Source organism: Pinus tabuliformis, chromosome J (genome assembly GCF_031772625.1).
Source record: "Pinus tabuliformis cultivar Carrire ecotype Pingquan chromosome J, CPIR1, whole genome shotgun sequence".
NCBI lineage: Eukaryota > Viridiplantae > Streptophyta > Pinopsida > Pinales > Pinaceae > Pinus > Pinus tabuliformis.
In genome coordinates this window covers 1645566043-1645571471 of record NC_142295.1, presented here as the reverse complement: position 1 = coordinate 1645571471, position 5429 = coordinate 1645566043, and the positions used below count along the sequence as shown (strand labels likewise).

At 35.3% G+C, this 5429-nt stretch overlaps 1 pseudogene across 1 annotated transcript; it reads left to right on the top strand.

Annotated features, from left to right (window-relative positions):
- The first annotated feature begins 208 nt into the window (after nucleotides 1-208).
- LOC149233847 (putative jasmonic acid carboxyl methyltransferase 1) lies at nucleotides 209-1930 on the top strand (annotated as a pseudogene). Its single transcript, XR_016247627.1, has 5 exons — nucleotides 209-387; nucleotides 485-682; nucleotides 731-859; nucleotides 998-1267; nucleotides 1353-1930. The product of XR_016247627.1 is annotated as a putative jasmonic acid carboxyl methyltransferase 1 (transcript).
- The last annotated feature ends 3499 nt before the right edge of the window (nucleotides 1931-5429 follow it).

Below are 5429 nucleotides of genomic sequence, written 5' to 3'. Positions count from 1 at the left end.
ATCGACAACTCCAAATTTTAAAAGTGTCATGGAACCCACCGGAATCGACAACTCCAAATTTTAAAAGTGTCATGGAACCCACCGGAATCGACAACTCCAAATTTTAAAAGTGTCATGGAACCCACGTGCGTATAGGTACAGCATCTTTTAGCTTTCATGGACAATGATTAGAACTTTGGAAGGCTGAAATTTAGATATTCGAGGCACGGGAAGTTGCCTTAACATCGCATCTTACGCCCTCTACTTCACCCGAAACTCGGGATTATCCATCGGTTTGTGATTCTGGTTGTTCTGTGATTGGGAATGGACATGAAGACTGACAAAGTGCTTCATATGAACGCTGGACTTGGAGAATACAGCTATGCTCAAAATTCTATTCACTTTCAGGTTTTGAATGTCAATCGATCATTTTCTCTTGTACATCTTAGTTAATTACACATTTGATTCAAATTATTATATATTGTGTGGCAATGCAATAATGCAGAAGAGCGTATTAGAAATTGTGGAACCTTTGTTGGATGAAGCAATTTTATCCATGAAGTTAACGGTGGAATGCAAGACATTTTGCATCGCAGACCTCGGTTGTTCGTCTGGCCCAAATGCTCTCTTCGCTGCTGAAAATATAACAAAGACCCTTAAAGCCAAATGTCTATCTGCAGGCATAACTGTTCCGCAGTGCCAAGTACTCTTTAGAATTTTGCCTTCTTTTTCTGTAAATACTGATAATCAGAATGAAGAGGTAGCGGTAGATAGATCGTATTTCGCAGCGGGGATACCGGGTTCGTTCTATGGCAGGCTATTTCCAGACCAGACTCTCCATTTTGTTCATTCAACCTACAGTCTTCACTGGTTATCTCAAGTATGTTTTTACAAAAAGATTTAAATTAACATAATAATTTAGATTCACAGTCTAGTCATGTGGTATGAGATCTTTATTTTCGGATACTGATAAATCTCATTATCCGGTATGTTTTGTGACTTGTGTGATGATGATCAGGTTCCTGCAGAGGTTTTGGAGAAAAATTCAGTGACATGGAACAATGGCAAAATCCTGTGCCATGGATCTCGGGCTGTCGGAGAAGCTTATTTTCGTCAATATCAAAGGGATTTCAACGCTTTTCTGAGCGCCCGGGCAGAGGAACTGGTTCGTGGAGGCCGCATGTTTTTGGTGTTAACGGGTCGAACCTCTCGGGATCCAAGCGATCAGGGTTTCATTGCCTTCGGTTGGGAGTCATTAGGAAGCAGTTTGAATGATTTGGTGTCTCAGGTTCTTGTATATTATTGATTTTGCATTCAGTTAGAATGCGTTTGACAATGAATTCAAATAATTATTAAAGGTAATGTTTGTACAGGGGTTGATCGAGGAGGAGAAGGTGAACTCATTCAACCTTCCCTAGTATGCTCCATGTCCAGAGGAAGTGAGCAGCGAAGTAGCGAGAGAGGGTTCGTTTGAAATACTAGGATTGAAGGTCCTGAGAAGATCAGAGAGTTTCACAGAGGAGGAGATGGAAGCCATGACAGGGCGCTCAGCCTCTCTAAAGGATGCGTATGGAAGAAAATTTGCAAAGCAATTGAGATCAGTGATTGAAAGCCTGATAAAACACCACTTTGGAGAGGAGATAATGGATGTGTTGTTTGAGAGATTCGGAGAAATAATGGGGAAGAGACTGAGTGAACGCATGGAATATGGAAAGAAGGGAGGACATCTGGTTATTGTCCTCGAACGCAAGTGAAATCTCTAAGCAGATGCTGTTACAAATAAAGTCAGTGTGTATTAGTGTATAATGGACATAGGCATGGAGCTCATGGTGTCTCTCTGCCATAGCAGTGGCCATTGTGGGAACAGGGATACGCTTTCCAGGCATTTTATTTGTTTAAATGTAATTTGAATTTTTTTTTAATGAAGAAAACGCATGCTTTTTATTTTTAATAGAGTACTGTGATAAGGATACAATTCTGATGCAAAATAGTGACAATTCTAGGATGGTTTTGGTAAAAATTTCTCTGCAAATTTGGGAAATTTTGATTATAGTTATTTAAGTTTTTAGGATTTTGGGTGTTATTGTTTGTTTTGTTTTGTGTTTTTTTTTTTTTTTTTTTTTTAGAAATTTTGATTATAGTTATTAAGTTTTTAGGATTTTGGGTGTTATTGTTTTTTTTTCCTTTTAGTATTTTGAGAAATTTTGATTATAGTTATTAAGTTTTTAGGATTTTGGGTGTTACTTTCTTCTTTCTTCTCCTTCTTTTTTTATTTTTTATTTTTATTTTTATTTTTTTCGGTATTTTGAGGGTGTTGAATGTATTTCCACTATGATTTAAAGGTTTATAATCATATATTTTGAAAAAACAAAAAAAAAGTTTTAAGTGAGAAAAAAGTTAAAAAAACAAATTGTGACCTAGGTAAACTACGCCCCTTTTTTATTACTAAAATTGCTAAGCTATTTAAATTAAACAAAATTTAATAAAATATATAAAATGTAAAATAAATCTTACCATCATTAGCATTAACATTAATTGAATTTTGACCCAAGTTTGTTTCTCAAACCTGCTCATTCTTATGAGTTGTATATTGCCCAGGAAACAGTTTCACTTAATTTGAATGCTTTTCAAACATTTTACTTATTTTGATACTCGAGGTAAAGGTTTGTTGTTAAGTTACGTTAACACAATTACAAGTAATTATAGTTTTTTATCATGTAATTATAGTAAGCTGATTATGTATTACTGTATTATATATTTTATAAAATTTAATATTTAGTTTTTTTAAGTTTGGTATGATTTTTTTATTCATTTATTTTAAAAAATATGGGTTATAAATAGTTGAATTCAAATTGTTAGATGGTCTCAACCTTTCCAAAAAGAAATTTGGCCATCTAAGTGCATTATCTTCCATCCAAAAACATAAAAGTTTAACACTGTCAAACAAAGCTATGTATGTATCGTGCAGCTTTCTATATACTAAATAACTAAAACCAGAAACTATAATCTGCATATACTTCATATAACAAAGGGAAAAGCCAAAATTAAGCCAACCACGCTACTAATTGTCAAAGGAGTCCACTCGGGCTGGATCCTTCGCATTGGAACTAGGGAGTTCTCGCTAAGGGATGCACAGAATATGTTGCTCAATGCGACTTAGGCATCCATTCGGTTGTTGGAGTTGAAGCTGAATCAATTGAAATTCGTTATTGATATCAGCAAGTCAATTCGTCTTGGAAGACTTTGTTGGAGGATTAGCCAAAGATTTGGCTACAATCTTCTTCATTAACCAATATAGATAGATTATTTGTTTATATTGGGAGGACCTTCCTTTGGAATGGCCCGAGTCGAGCATCAAATCCCGCCAATCACCTAAATCCACATATGTATCGGTTGCCTGATGGTTCAACTTAGATTCCCAACCTGAAATAGGATTCCCAATGATTCTTGTGGTTTTGTGGCCTCTACTTTTCATTGGGCGAGGTTGGGTTTGGTTTTCACCACGAATCTACCCCTACTTCCTGCCACGTCCATGACCGCCCACTAGCCAAAGAGCTTTTGAGGAAGGGCGAGCCATAGGATTGATAAACAAAGGACCACAAGAATGGCTAACCTTGGTATAGGGTGTTATAATTTTGGTCGCATGGCAGGTGACTGACTTAGGATCCTAGGACCCTCTCGAAACAGATAGACTTGTAAGGATACCATGGAGTACATATAGATTATGGTGATTACTATAGCTAACTACCCACCAATTATCAAGGAAACTACGATGGGTCTGGATTAGGAGGTCTAAAATTACCACCCAAGTTTCCCTAGGTCGTTTGAAAATAAGATAACAAGACATAGATGAGAGAACCCTATCTAGGATAGCCCAAAACTTGTTAATCATGAAAACCAGTAGACTATCAAGGTAGTAAATACAAGCAACGTAGGATGAAAGAGAAATTAAACACTAAACAGGAACACTCGAATACAACCCATGCGAGAAAGAAAGATGTCGAAATAAATAGAAACAACAAAGCTATAAGCAAATAATCAATCATAGAAACCCACTGTTTCTTCCAACATTCACGGGATAGCTTCCAACTAGCTCCAGACATCATTATGTCAACACTTCGCCAGTGAAAAAACAAAGAAATTGATCGAACAAGGGGAATGTAATAAAGAAACCTGCAAAACATACATACCCGCAGAGGATGAATGGTGTGGGAGGAAGCCTTTTACATGTGGGTGGCACGCTACTTGGAACTTCGTTGCTTGCATACAATGATCTAACAACCCACCTGATACCTTAACCTCTCACAGATCTTGAAGTCCGTGGAATAAAGTTGGGGAGATGCCTTCATAATACATGTGCATTGCCACCTTTCTAGTCAGATCAAATGTTGAGGGATGGAGTACTGCCACCCTCCACTCTTGTGTTCCATCATATTAATGATATCCAAAATACCAATATAGCTGTCTCACATCCCAGTCGAGGATTTTATAAAATTAATATTAATATATTTATGATTATAAATAAAAACTACGATTGATTTGATGTTTGATGATGTAATTTTATTCATGTTGTGTATGTTATTTTATTTTTTTAGATTCACAAAATTTACACATGATTTTAAAAATAATGACAAATACATTGTACTTGATTCTCATTAATAATACACATTCATGATAGTTTGAGTAGTTAGTTTCATTGTTGATTCCTAGATCAAAGAAATTTAATTAGGAAATAACATTCCACATCTTATTGTATGCTTTACACTAATCTAAGTTTTCAATTCCGTACAAGACAAATAACCTAAAGTTTGAGAAAGTTGCAAAATTTCATATGCTTCTTTCCATTAGGATAAGTCATCATGTATTTTTCATGAATAAAATTTTATCATTTATTCTGTTAAGGTGTAGGCTCCTCCTCTAGACACCTCTCACTACCTTCTTCAACCAACCACCTTCAATGCTTCACTGCTTCCCTTGCATGACAATTTGTTATTCTCCTAATCACTTGTTATATTCATTTAGGTAATTGAACTTCCAATTAAGGGTATCTCTTACCCGATGCCCAAGTAAAGTCTTATGGGGGATCTATGGGGCTTATGCTCTAATCATCAGCTACTTAATAGAAGCTAGAATCTAGAAGCAGATTTGCAAATAATGTTGACCTTCAAGAAAAATATATCATCAATATTGAATATGAAAATAACATCAATATTGAGTATGAAAATTATACTTTTGTTATATTTCTTTTTCTTTTATAGTTTTGAGTGTGAAAATTTTATGTATGTTATAGTTTTCCTAGCTTTTGTCTTAGTGAGAACTTATTACCAATGGATAGATGAACTCACTGTGATTAAGTACAAAGTAATCATTACCACAGGAAAAATGAACTAAGTTTGATTAACTACAAAGTAATAAATATCTAGCATGATAATTTATCAAGATTAACTTGT